Raw genomic sequence first — 15,696 nt, 5'->3', positions numbered from 1 at the left:
TCAGATAATATTTATGGACTATTTGATGTAATTTAAAGGCAGACAAATGAAGTGAACCACTCCACCTGCATACAAACTACACCTACTGTATATACAGAGGTCACTCGTTTCATCTGACGGGATTGCCGCAGTGTTATCACAGCGATGTTGCAGCGGTAAAAGCAAGGGGTGCACTTGATAACTGTAGACGCAAGATGGCAGCAGAGTGCTCGAATTCTGATGACAGGATTTTGCTATATACCCCCTTTGACCACAAGGTGGTCAGAAAAGGCAGAGTGGCGCTGTCTGCCAGAAAAGTTGTTAGAAGCGGCAGCCAAGTGTCGGCGGGGCGGGACGGCTTGCCACTAAGGTCAGCCTGCCGTAAGCAAGCAATTTATTAATCGAAAGCCTAAACTGCACACTGCACTGCTACGTTCACAGCTATAGCGTGACTGTTAACTTCATACTCATCGTCCATCACACATGTTATCGAAAGGCGCATGAACTTTCTAGCAAACAAACACAACGTGCGCGGTGCGTCTCTTCTGTCTCTCTCTCTCTTGACTGCACACACTGACACTCGCTAACGTTAAGCATGCAACCTACGCACTTATGCGAGTTATTCCTTAAAGGAGTTTGCTACCTGTATAACACAATTAAGTTTAAAAAAACATCTTAGAAATACATAAATCCACGATGACTAGGCCTGCTGGGCTGATGGGTTTGCAATACACTTGTGGGAACCCTGTGCAGGCCTCGGCTTTCACTCGCTCACTGTACTGTTGCAGTCTGGATTACTCACTTGTGCCACCTGTTGGTTGTTGGTGCACACTGCAGCTCTTGCTGGAATCAACTGGATAAAATAAAAGTTCCTTTCTGCTACTGCAGGGCACCTTTACCGCTGCGGCAATCGGGTCAAATGGAAACGAGTGACATCTGTAGCAGTAAATATACTGTACTGCAAGAAACAAGCAATTCACTATACGGCCAAAGCAACAATCAGTGCTCTAGCATACAGTTATACCACCAAAATACGACTGACAAAATATACAAGCAACCTATACAATTAAAACTATAAACAATATTCCAACAAACAGGCCACTTAATGCACAAATTACAACATCCTGTGTGTCAGTGACAAAGTGTACCTGTATCGGCCAACTTGCTGAAAGCATAGCAGGCACTCACTGTTCTAACTGCTACCTTAGACAAACCTTAACTGCTTGCTTTAAGCTTTGTCCACAAATGAACAAACACATTGATTTACCTGGTAGACTTAAAGTTGGCTTTGCTGCCCACTTCAGCATCCAATTTCCTCAGCACACTTGATCCTTTTACAGCACTACTGTACCTCTGCTGCCTCCGACTTGGTCAGAGGTGTTTTCATCTGAGCTAAAAAATTTAATTCATTCAGTCCTTATAGTCAGAACAGTAACAATACTGAACCTTGATTAGACAGCAGTAGCAGCTTCTCTAATTTAAATGAGCTAAATGTGCCCAGACAAGGTTTTCCGGTGGGAATGTCGATGTTTAAATCCTGCAAAATGGCCTTCCCTGGAACTGACTGTAGGGCTATTGATTACGTTTAATGCTAGGTTAGGCAATATATTTTTTCGATGCATTTTTTGTTATATTTGTTGAAATTCTCTTTAAATCCCGACAGTAATCAATAAATCAAATGCTCTGACAAAAAAAGAAGAAGAAACAAATCTGGTATCTGTGGCTGTCGCAGGCCCATAATAAGCCCGTCCAGTCCTTTCATTCGGTCTGCATGAAATGGTTGGATGGCCTACCTGCCTGTCTATATACCTGCGCACACTCAAAATTTCCCAATACTATTTGGGGTTTTTGGGCAGTTTTGGACATGCAGTACAAATGTGTTATTTCCACCTATTCTAAAAATGGTGTTTTTGAATATTTCTGCATACCGGAGTCCCTTAACAGTCTTGGAATTGCATAAATTGGGTATCATTGTAAAGCTGAGACTGCTTTCATATCAGGGACCCGGGCCCAGATCTGAGTACACTTGTCCCCAAAGTCCAGTTCGATTGATTAGTCTGAACGCTCCGTACTGTACTCGGGCACGGTTCGTCGATCCGGGGTTGAATGATGTGTAGAGTCGACATATTTTCACATCAAACTCAATGAAATAAGAGTTTTTTTGAATGAAGTGTTTTACGATGCTCCACTACGTACAGCTGATCTCAACATAAACAAATACACATGGATGATATGGCAAGTGTACTCGGGTTAATGTGAAAGCTGAGCGGCGAGTGGGGGCAATCGCACTTGGGCACGGTACGCATCAATCGTATCTGATATGAAAATGCACTGAGACTCTTGTGGATCCAGTGTGTCCAGTTGTATGTGTGATAATGTTAGTCCCCATAGTAGCCATTTCACATAGGGAATTTTTTTACTCAGATTTTATGCCTTTATACTATGACAGTTTTCCCAAAATTAGAGCTGGCTGGGATTTTTTTCAGTTAGATACTCTCAAAATCTACTCGTGCTGGTTACTCAAAAGTTGCCTACCTGAGCTTTAACCTTTCAAATGGAATTCATTTTAAAAAAATTCTTCACTAAAGTGTGTATTATTTTAATTTGAGCAACGTAGTGGTAATAGTAGGGTCATTTAAAGCTGAAATAAGTCACATCCTTTTATTGTAATGTGGACAGAGTGGGCTGAAATCGCACATTTACTGCTTTGCATGCACTACGTCGGACAATATTTAGTGCAGACTTCACATATGCCACCCTAGATGCTTAGTAATCTTTGCTGTCATTTCAGCAAGCATAACATTTTTTATTTGAGGTTATATCTTGTTTATTAAAAGACTGTTTACACAAGGCTTGTTCAGTAACCTTAGAACAATGAACAATTGCGAGGGACAATTGTATATTGTATCTTGCCTTTCCTGGTGTTCCACCTCTTAATGGTCTTTAATGGGGTATTTAATTTACTAACACATTGTATGCAGTGAACTCTGAACTTCAGTGGGGATAATGCTGTGCTCTTGCCAGCTGAGCTGAACAGATTCCTCACTATGTGCTTATGTAGTGTTTTCAGCCGTGCAGCTTCAGCAATTATAAAGAGCAGCACATCCTGTAAGCCATAAGAGGGTCCTTAAATAGGGTCCTTACATTTGAATGGTTTTATACATTAGATATGGTATATCTATAGGGAAGGAGGACACGTTTTGGAACTGATCATGGTTTTAGACTGCAGCACATTAGTGCAATGTGACAAAGGTTTAAAGTTGCATTACACATTAGACACCTGGATCACAACATGCTCATGTGTGACTTTAAGATGCAATTCACAACACTTTAAACAACACTGGTTTGTCCATTTCACTACCCGCCTGTATGATGAATTACAGCGTGTGAAATGCAGTATTTTCAAATCAAATGTCCTCACATCCACCAGGAAAATGCCACCAATCAGAGGCAAATTCTGATCACCACTACACTGCCGACTGAAGCTGGATCAGCTGCTGAAAAGGAGCAATTTAGTCAAACACGATTATTTGAGTCTAGCAGTAGCAAGGGGTGGTCTGAGGACAGGAGTGTTGACTGTTCTGTTCCCGTCTTGCAGTATAATGTGCACATGCTGTCATTACTCAAGGTGTAAGGCCTTTTTATGTGGTGCATTAAAAGGAAAAATTCCAGTGTGATTGGACTTTCTTCTTATTTCCTGCTTCCCTTTACAGTTTTTATCACTTGTCTAAAAATCAAGCTTTATTTCCATTTAATTATCAGACTTGGTTGTGATTTACACAAGGAGACAATCTTGCATAATCACATTTGGAGAGGAAAAACCATAGGATTATGAGATTAACCAACAGTTAATAATAATCCAAGAGGAAACCACAGAAGCAAAAGAAATCGAACCAAGGCCCTCCCTCCTATCCCCCCCTCCATTATAGTGGTGTTCCTGCGTGTTAATATGAAACTCTGAGTGGAGAGGAAGTTTACACCCCTTTTATTGCTCTGATTTGTGTATTTTGGTTCACTATGATGGATTGCTTTGACCGACTGAAATAAATGTCTCTGGAGTTGTTTTCTTCAGCTTCAGGAAGTGAATGAGCCAAAGAGGTCACCTATGAGAAAGCACATTTTTACAATGCGCTCAGTCATGGTGCGTGCATGTAATTATGTCACAATTGACTTCAGCAAGAGAAAGTGAAAAATCAGCAAATCTTACACTGGAGCTGACCTTATAATGTAGACCTGAATCTGGGTGTGTAGCCATGCACAATCTTTATCTCTCCCAATTATTTTCAATGAACAGTCTGACTTGCTGAATTTGTGTGAACTTTATTGTGCCGCCTGTGTTGCTGCTTCAGCTGTTCTGCTACTTATTCATGGAGGGGAAACTTCCAAAAAAGGCCGCTTTCATCTGCTTCTCTCGGTCTTCAGGGTCTCTCCAACTTCTTTACCACCGCTCACTGTGTTCATAAACAACTGATTCACATTGTTTGTTATTTCTACAAACGCGCTGTAAAAATGAAATTACCAAACCAATAAAAGTGCCCCGTTGTCAGCCCGATGCCATCCTTGTTAAACTGCTTCTATTGAGCTCTTATAGTAGCTCTGCAGAAAGATACTATCCCTTAACTGTTTAGTCAGCATTATATTTATTCTTACATTTGCACACTTGAGCACGAGGGATCCAACGATCTGACTTTTTCAGTACCGATAGCAATTCCTGGGTTTTGGGTATCAACCGATACTAAGTACCAATCCGATACCAGTGTGTAATTTATAAACTGTATGCCTCACTGTGTGGAAGTTACTGGGATCATTCTTTTATGTGTAAGGCAACATCAGGCGTGACTTAAACATTGCTTTCCTAACTTTGTAAAACAAAATGTGACCAATAAATACATAGATATAGATGTATTTAATTGTTCTTTATTATTAGAGTAATAATCGTACATATAGCAACTTTCTAAATCCTCAAAATTAACAGGAATTACAAATCAAGTGGAAACCTTGTTATTGCAGCAACAAATTGGTCAAAACTTAAACAGCAATTAAATACCAGTATATTTCATATATAGTTAGTATATAAACATAGAATTGAATTTAATAGATCGGCCCCATTGTCATCGACACCCGATCCAGCTATTTGAGTCAATATCGGCCCGATATCCGATCGGTATTGAACACCTCATGTAGGCTAGACAGACCAGTTCTCTACTGGATACTCCAACCTGATATACAGACAAAGCGTGTAATAGACCCGCCTGTCCACCAGAGGATAGCGTGTCAGTTTCACATTTTGCCTTGTTGAGGCGTGATTATGCGTGTATGAAGATGCAGTACCAGCAAAGGGCAACAAAACCACTCACTTAGGTTTAGGCAACAAACCCACTTAGTTAGGTTTAGGAAAAACATCATAGTTGGGCTTCAAATAAGTATGCAATCTAAGTAATATACGTGCGGAAACAGCGTAACATCAGTGTGAAAACACGTCACAAACGTCAATAAAAAAAACATGTCACTAACGTAACTTGCAAAACAAAACACCGGCCTCGAACACCGGTCTCCTGGTTGAAAGTCCTGTGTTTGATGGACCCATCCGCCCGCCATAAGCGTTCCTTCTCCCCCTTTTATTCTACGTCATTACATTGCTGTCAGTACAGACTACATGGCGTGAAAATGACATTCCTAAAACATGAACGGCATTCTTATTACACGCTTTTACCTCACATTATCATGTCATTCACTGTGTATACTGTTTTTGCAGTCAGCATACAAGACATGAATGTACTGCTGAGATGTAATTAATTTTTTTGTGTTTGGGGATCTGAACACTCCTTCCTGAATGTGTTTACATTTTTCTCAGCTGTGAGTAGCTTCTCCATTTTCTTTTTACATTGGATGTTCAACTGCATAATAAGTATTCCAAGGAATTATATATGTAAACTGACATGTTTTTATCACACTAGAGTGTTGCCACTTTCCTCCCGTGTGACCACCCAGTTAGAATTAGCATATAGTATGAAATTGGGACACAGCTTCTGTGCCACAATCTCTCCCACACAAAGACATACTAAAAAGAGAATAAATGCAGGACTCCGAGCCATTTCCCAAGACTTAAGCATTTTGCTATGCAGCGGATAGCTCCCTCTATCAAGCGCTGAATTAATCAAGGCAACAGAGCAAATCACAGGTACCACAACTCTGACTTGCCTGGAAGGCCTAACCTCTCTGTCTTCAGTGCTCTTAAACGGGGTCATGCAGGGTTTTGTCTCTATGGAAGCTCAAGCCACTGCCCTTTTGCTTTGTATGGTGAAGTGCCCCTCTGGACCAAATTAAGATATAATAATGACCATAATTATTGTGATATTGTTGTCGCTGCTTCAGTTATATTTATATTATATTATATGCAGTACGTGTGTATTATCATAAAAAATCCTGCCTCAGACATCCACCTGTTCACTGAGAACTAATGTCATTAGACAATGTCATTCAGTGACAACAGTTTAAATGTACTTACATTCCACCACCGACCATGATACTGAATCTGCATGTTGTACCTGCAGGCTAATAGTTCTTCTTCTCTGTGCTGAGAGGATACACCATTTCCATACAGAAACTATAGCTGTCAGATTTTTGACACGCTTGTAAATCACACTGTTTGGGTTTGTTATTCAGGAAGCCTCATTAAGATCGAGATGTGTTTTGCAAGAAAGAACAAATCACATTTATTAAAGATCACAAGATGAAAAGACACACAAAGCAACCATCACGCACACATAGATACACCAAAACATATATGCTGATTTTAAATGTCATGTGTGATCATTGTACGTTTTCATGTAACTCACTGGTGAATCAAATGGCACTCTGGTTAAGTCTCCAATAGTGGTGGCAGCAGCATGAGTATACAGGATATGTCAATATCCAATGTATTAAATGGGATTATTGTAATTTTCTTGAAAATACCAGCTTTCTAGTCCAATAAGACTTTGAACAAAATAAACAGTGTGGGGCTGACACGTGGAGGAACGTTTCCATCACATTTCACAAAAAAGTGATATTTGTTTATTAATGCATTAATCATTTAACAAAAAAAAGTCTCACATGGCACACATGATAATGACCCCCTCAATAAGATTTACATACTGTATGTTAAACTACATGTTACAGGTTAACAAGTGAAAACAAGTGTGTGTATGTATTTAATGACCTTGATTTGTGAATAGAATATTTCCCATTGGGAAAGGAATTGCATATATGCTGCCTTTTAAATGAAACTCGTGAGCTTGTGTTTATAACATGGGAAGTCGTGTACACATATGCTTGGCGTTCAAGGGGTTAAGTCGTGAGAACACCGCTGCTAAGCAACAGCAATATTAGCGTTACGGTCGGCATCTAGAAGCCACAGAGGCTAACACGAAATACAAAGTCATAATGAAAAAATTAGGCAGTTGGAAATATCAACATTTTCCTCAGACATATTATAAAATTACGAATAATTACAAAATTAACAAAATTACGGCTAAAATTACAATATATGAACTCATTATGTACCTAAAAATGAACTACAATGTCCTCCGCCATTTCTGACAACGTCAACAAACACGTCACAACTCTGAGCTTTCAGAAACTTTCCACTAACAAGGTCGTGATTACCACAAGAGGGGAGCGTTCATACGGACTCTTCTTGCGGACACGGTAAACACGACCCCATTTAAAGGCACCATTAGTTAAGGTATAGTTTTCTACTTTGTAACCTTAAGATACGTTTACATTTAAGTTGAGAAGAACTTTGTGTGTAGATGAATATGGCATAAGCTGTTCTTCATCATAATGCAGGTTGGTTTTCATCGTTGCTTAAACTCAAAGTTATACGATGTCTCATTCTTGATTAGTTGATGAGTTAAGTATCATAGAGAACGACACACAGCAGCAGGATTTTGCTTTGCTTTTTGTGGTTAATGTGTTGTAGCTGTTAGCTTTGACCCTTGTGTTAGAATTTGGTGTGAGAAATTCCTAGTATTTATGTTTTTTAATTATGGATTTAATTGGGTTTTATTAAATATCCTGGAGTTCAGTTTCTTAACATTGCATTTCAGACATATATTTAGGTCATCATTTGGTTTGTTCATAACCATTATGCACTTAGTATTACAGTAATTAAAGCATTCAAACTGTCCCCAGATGGCAGTGTTGTGGGTGAAGCACAGCTCTCCCTGTGGCCTTTTTCCCACCTATCCAGACATGTTGATGCTCTGTGATAAGCTCCATTGCCACAGTGAAGGCTAAAGGGGAAATTGTGCTCCCTGCCATGATGGTCATTTGCATATTATGCTGTAGTATAGCTGTAAAGCACACCTCAGTATCTCTACTGTATATTCTCATGTCTTATCACACTTGTCCACATGGTCATTCCTCCAGGCTCGGTGTACATTATACATACAGCTGGCCTCTCTGTATATACTGTGGGCTGTCACGAGTATACACAGTAACACACTATCTTTTATTAAGCAGTTGTGACACTGACTTTGTTCAACTTGTATGTATTTGGATAGGGGGGCACAGACATGTGCATGATGTAAGATAACTCTATTGCAGGAAACATATTAAAATGTGTAACGACAGCCAATATATTTCAACATTATCCTGCCTACTTTTACTGTATACTTGGTTTAAACTCAATTTGGGCCATACGTCACAGATTTAAGTTTGGTTGATGTCATTTGTAACATCGTCATTTTCATGCATTTTGTCGTAATCTATGCTGCGGCTTGCCTTACAATGGCAAGAGAGCAGTTACTATAGAAACCAGTTGAGAAAATAGGGTTTGAAGGACAAACTGAAGCAGATAAGGTGTAAAACATTAATATTATGCCTTTTTTAGGATGATTATTGACCAATGTCACAGACTAAAATCTGAAAAAAACATTAAGATCTTGCATCTATGTTTGTAAAGTCTCAAGGGGCACAGAGAAAACCTATTATCTACAAACAAAAATATGTTGCGGTTTCTTCTTCAACTTCCCTGTCCATTTGAACTAATTAGATATTTTCATAAAATTATCTTTATGATTAATAATTTAATTATATTCTAACAACATCAAATCTAATGAATTCTTCTGTAGTCAGAGGCTACATTTATTGCTGCTAAGCTATTAAGCTTGTTACCTTTCAGCAGGAATAACATATCTGGTGTAACTTTTTTTTTCTCCATTATAATTAGATATAACTACTGCCTTATTTATGTGGCATAACAAACTCAATTACTAAGATGTTGGATCATCAAAATAGATCTTTTCAAGCACAAGAAACAGTAAAATTGGGTAAATTAGCTTCAGCTAAAGCTATCTGACCAGCTAGGTTGGTTGTTTTTTCACCCCAAAATTACACATTTTATGGCATAATAAGTTTTATATGGTAAAACAGATGTCGAAAATTCAATTTTGACCAACTATGTTGCCTAGTTACTGCACTTTTGCTTTGTAGGGCAGTATTAAGTCAACAAGAATGTAAGTGATTGACTGAAATCATTTCGGTGTGTGCTGATTTTAATTGAGCTCCCCAGACTGTGACAAGGTGTCAGTCACAAACAACGCAGACATGATACGCTGTCTGGCTAAACCAATATCTTTTCACAAATAATACAATACTCATCAATCAAGATACTACAGTACAATAGCTGAGCCCCTTTCAGTTGAAGTGATATAATGCATTTCCTGATCTCTGATTACACATGGAAAATGCTCAGGGCGACTTAACAGATTCATCATTCAACATTCAAATACCATCTCTCTGACTATAATCACATCTCTTAAAAGCTCCCTTCTGCATGAATCCTCAGTTGCTGAGAATACCCCAAAGATTCCCCATATAGAAATGATATGATAACGTGCAGCAATTGATGCTTTTGTCTTAATCTACATCTTTTTTTCTGTGTTGTGTTAGCAGATTTGTTTTACGTAACTGTATATCTATTGTGCATACAGAGTGCAAATGTGTATGCCTCTATGATTATAAATCAACTAAAGCATCTCCAATAATATATTAACGGAGATTTATATATTTATATCTATACACATCGTCATGCCCATCATTTGCATCTATAATAGATGTCAAAAGGGATTATAGAGATATAGCAGAGGTGGGTGTTTTTTCATCCCCCCATATTTTCTAATTTTTCCCATTCTGTACATTTTATGGATTGACATTTCATATTGTTAATAAATAACACATAAAAATACTATAGAATTATATAAATAAAACACCCTTTATTAAGAATAGTTTTAAATCTGCTGGTCTTAAAGGAGCAGTATGTAACTCTGACAGCTAGCGTTTTAAAATAGGTACTGCAGTACAAATTCAAGACATTGGATCCGTGGCTCGTCCGCTTCTCCGGTGTGACTGATAACGTTATGCTGGGTACACACTACACAAGAATCAAGCCGATTTTGGGCCCGATTCCCGCCTACCAACAATTGTCAGCAAAGCTCCGATATTTTTCTGATTCCAAAGATTACCTTGCCGGATTTTCCTGTGGTGTGAGGTATGTTAAAAGTATTTTTTACATCCTCCGATCGGCTCAGAAGTCCTTCCTGGCCGCACCGATTTAAAATCGTAAATATTAAACACGTTCAATATTTACAATCGTATATCCTGTTGTGTGTGGGGAACCCCGAGGACAGCCGATGACGCAGTCACGTGGGAAAGGACGATAACCAATTGAGAACCAAGCTGACTGAAGAAGGAAGGACAACCACCGCCTCCACGGCGGCCGCAGCAATTGCATGAGCTAATGCAAAACGCAAAGTTTAAAGTAGCAGTAAGATGGACCTCAGAAACGGAGGACAAACTTGTTAATTTGTGGCAGCAACTCAACTGTTTATTTAATGTGTCTCCATGACTTCATCCATTCGTCCTTCGTGAATTTTCAGTACAAAGTAGTGCAAAAACTAACATTGCCAAGTCTTCCTGCCTGTCGTCCGTCATGTTTGTTTACACTAAAGTCACGTTGATCGTGAGAGATTTGAATTTTTTTTTTAGTCAGGACTCTTGTTGTTCATGCATGGAATCTGTTACTCTGTGGTGTGCTGTTTTGGCCAAATCAAAACTGTTAAATTTAACATAACATGTTGTTATACGTGGGGTCACATTTTCAAAATCTGTTAAGATTTGAAAGCATTTGGTTAGAGTCACTTCATCGGCTGTGTGTCTCAAATACTCGCTGTCTTGATAACCCAGCTGCACACAGACCACAGAGAGATGTGCCGAGAGTTTTCAGGTCGGGTATCTAATGTAATGTTATCTCTGTTGATCCAGTTTGTTTACTTGCTTCCATGGCTGCAGAAGGCTGTGTTTGCATACCAATTTGTTTCATATGTGGCAACGCGGGGTCGAAATGGGCAGTGGACGGGATCACACGGATCCAAAACAAAGCATTCCGGACCGAAATGGAAATTTCAAAGGGGAACATACTGGCTGTAGCATTGTTGTCGGAGAAGCCAGCATTTCAATTCAGCATGTTTCCTTAATCTCTGATGCCATATCATGTTCATTTTATGATTTATTACAGTAAATACATTACATATTGGTCCTTAAATCTTATAATGGTAATCTTCAGAATGGAGCTGTTTTTTGGGCATTTTCGTTTTGCTGCTGCTCAGCATAAAACTCGGTTGTAGCTGTGGGGTCATTTTAGCCAGTCAACAGTGGTAGAAAGAAAGAAAAAAAACAGTGAGGCTCAACGTGCAGCAGACTGTAGCTGAACCTCAGCATTGCTTTATGCTTGTCTTGCATATTGCCTATGGATTCATTCCCTATGCCTATGTTGGCTTTACAGATGGCAGTTAGTTCAGCCTCAGGCAACACAGCGCGTCTCAAGATAGATGGCTCATCAACATGATTGACAAGTGTTGGAGAAGTTGAGACCAGACAGGTGTAGCATAGGTACTGTAGCAACTTCACTACTACTGAGATACCGCTGGGTAGATTAGTGTGTTTCAGTTTTGGCTGAGTCATTGACAGTATTTCTTATTTTTGCAGCAAGGGGCCACGGGTCGGATTCGAACCCGGGCTGCTGCTAAGGACTCAGCCGGAAATGAAATGTGAATGAAACGGAAACGTGTAGAGGCAGGAAATCCCTCTTGCAATATAGTACAGTCAACAACTGTCTCTTGTTGCAGACAAAAGTATGAAATACTGTCACTGGGGCGCCCGCTCTACCATTTGAGCTACCAGGGCGCCCCAGTGACTGTATTTCATAGAGTTATTTGCAGCAAGAGACAGTTGTTGACTCTACAATATTGCAAGAGGGATTTCCTGCCTCTACACATTTCCGTTTTTCCAAACAAGAATTCCTACAGGGTGGAATAACAGCATGTGAAGCACTTTCCCTTGTTCTTCATCCAATTATCATCAGCAGTACTAATAATAGAAGGGCAGCTACTTTTTATAAGTGTATATGACATGTGTATTTTCAAAAGCAAAACTGGTTTACCAAGTAATATAACAGCAGGACATGAATGGTTAATCTACACATTTAAGTATTGTGTCTGACACTAAAACTGTGTCTAAACCATCATGGTGATTATAATACAATCACTCAGTGTTCTTTAGGGGGAAATTGTGGCTTTGAAAGGCTTAGTGTTATGAGATATAATCATCATTCTTAAACTATTTTTTTTCCATTAAAAGTGCAATGTGTAATGTCTAGCTACAAGATATTCCACCTCTATTACTGGGTCCCTACAATAAAATCTACAGTCACCAGTTATGAAAAAAAACAAACAAGCCAACTGCTAACTAACTAAGCCAACAATACGACCAAACTGCTTAAACTCTGAGAGACGGTCAAAATAACACTGATATCTTATGATCGCCACATGATGCGTCGCCTATAGTTTACGTTAGCAATCTTTGTGTTTACTGTGCCACTAACTGGGGGCTGTATGGTCCGTGCACATGTTGATTAAGGCTGTCAATCGATTGAAATATTTAATTGCGATTAATGGCATGATTGTCCATAGTTAAATGTGATTAATCGCACACTTTTTATCTGTTCAAAATGTACCTTAAAGGGAGATTTGTCAAGTATTTAATGCTCTTATCAACATTGGAGTGGGCAAATATGCTTGCTTTGTGCAAATGTATGCATATATTTATTATTGGAAATCAATTAACAACACAAAACACTGACAAATATTGTTCAGAAACCCTCACAGGTACTGCATTTAGCATTAAAAATATGCTCAAATCATAACATGGCAAACTGCAGCCCAACAGGCAACAACAGCTGTCAGTGTGTCAGTGTGCTGACTTGACTATGACTTGCCCCAAACTGCATGTGATTATCATAAAGTGGGCATGTCTGTAAAGGGGAGACTCGTGGGTACCTACAGAACCCATTTTCATTCACATATCTTGAGGTCAGAAGTCAAGGGACCCCTTTGAAAATGGCAGTTTTTTCTCGCCAAAATTTAGCGTCAGTTTGGAGCATTATTTAACCTCCTTTGTGACAAGCTAGTATGACTCATTTCAGTAGATATCTCTGCAACACAATACATAGATGTCTTTAACATAACGCCAACACTATAACCTCTTTACATTCTGTTGATAATGTTAGTTCCTTTGTTTAATGTTTTAACTTAAATTCTGGTCATATCCTGCACATTGCCCCTTTAATAATCAGATCCATCTTTCAATTTCTCTCAGCAGGAAATTCAAATTAATGTGTCTAGCAGCTCAAATGTCACCCCCCGCATTATGTGATCCCTTAGGAATTCACAACCACTGATTAATTCTATTAGAACAATCTCCTTTGTTTTGGCACCAGCGAAAGCAACAGGAACAAAACTTCACTTCCAGACTGACTAATGGAATAAAGCAAAGTGACATTTTGGAGGGAAAGTCAGGTGGAGGCATTCTGTAACAAATGTGCAACAGAGAAGCTACATACAGTATAAGATCTCAGTAAAAGTATGTAGATGAGGAGCTTGTGATGGCTTGAGCTCCTGCAGATGTTCAGCCAGTGGGAAGTCTGTGATGTGCTTTTGATAAAAGATAAGAACCACACAGTACAGCAGCATAGTGGCTACATAAATCAAAAGACAGACAAACGATATGAGATACTGCCAGTTCAGCAGATGACACTTGCTACTTGTTTGGATTGCACTACACCAGATTCAATATTGTTAAAAGGTGGCATGTGGAGTATTTGCATGCACTCGTACATTGTACACACACACTGGGCTCTGACCAAAAAATGTGGGACAAAAAAAAACTTGGCTCTCATACAGGATATTAAGCTGCTTCAAAGCACTGGCATTATATTTAAATTATGCTAATTAAATTAAACAAAGACCATTGCCAAGCAAAACTCAATGGTTCCCACACACCTGTTCAGTTTGGATGGAACATTTGGTTGATTTTGAAACAATTTGGCTTCACAGGCATGTCTGTCAATAGCATTTTTTTCTGTATTACCAAGCATACACAGCATTTTAATAACAGCAAAACCAAAGCAGACTCTTAAAGATGATATAATACGTTGTCCTCTTTTACTTGACATTGTATGTGTTCCAGTTTAATGATACTAAGGGCCAGTGTTTACTGACCCCTGAGGGCAAGAAGGGCCGAGCATAGGAACATGCATCACTATAGCATTGCACAGATGAATTACAAATGAGAGAAAAAGAAAGGAAGCAAGGAATAACTTTAATGCTTTTATTTTATCATTACTATTCATCACAGCTCAAATCGAGCCTGCTCTCATTAAAAGAAGATGACATAAAGACGGCTAATAGACATAAACTCATCTACACTGTGTATCTCATGATAGCCTGTATTTGTGCCAGTGTTTCTTGGAAAGACGTGGAGAAACCAGTAGGGGTGGGGGAATTAGTTTTATTTATCTATGTATTTTACGATTTTGAAATCATTTATTTTTTTAATGTCAGAATCAATATAATTGGTTCATTTTAATCTATGCAGTGGTAGAAGCAAGTCACCGCTGTTGTTGTTCTAGTCTGAGTAACGTGACGTTATATCTATTTCATAACCAAAACCAAAACGCAGCCGAAGCGAGAAAGCAGTAAACGACAGCGGGTCCGTAAATCCAAAGTATGTAACAGAAGTAACACTACATATACAGTTAAGTATTGAAAAATTTTGGGTTTCACACATTGCCAGGAAACGCAGAGCAACAAGCAGAGCTAGACATGATGGCTAAAGCTGCATGCTGCTAACTCTGTCATAGGCAGGTAATGTTATTGTATTTCGGTAACGTACGGTCAAACCAGCCGTCACTCACATCTCCGTGGTCAAATCAGCCGAGGCTGCAACTATAGCGCACACATATACTGACATTTATGTTAAATACATTCAAACGGCCCCGACGGAGCTGACCATGGATGTATAAAGAGAATGGAGCTGACGGGAGAGCTAGCGACGGACTTGGTGAAATTAGCAGAAGTATCCTCGTGTGACTACGTCCGGTTTTCAAGATAAGGTGTTAATAAAGGGAACTGTACATACAAAATTCATATTTGGAAATAAGATTGATTGAATTATATTCACCAGAAGTATAAAACATTACAAGTCCTTTATAAATGAAAAAGAAAATACCACTAATTTGTGAGGGAAATGTGTTTATTCTTTGATTTTTGGGTTGCAGGAAACAAATGTAATAATTCCTGACAATGACTGATACATTTGAGTTGAGGACATCTCAGA

The sequence above is a fragment of the Sebastes fasciatus genome, chromosome 20 (assembly GCF_043250625.1).
Source record: "Sebastes fasciatus isolate fSebFas1 chromosome 20, fSebFas1.pri, whole genome shotgun sequence".
Classification (NCBI taxonomy): Eukaryota; Metazoa; Chordata; class Actinopteri; order Perciformes; family Sebastidae; genus Sebastes; species Sebastes fasciatus.
Note: the sequence above shows the minus strand (reverse complement) of the source record.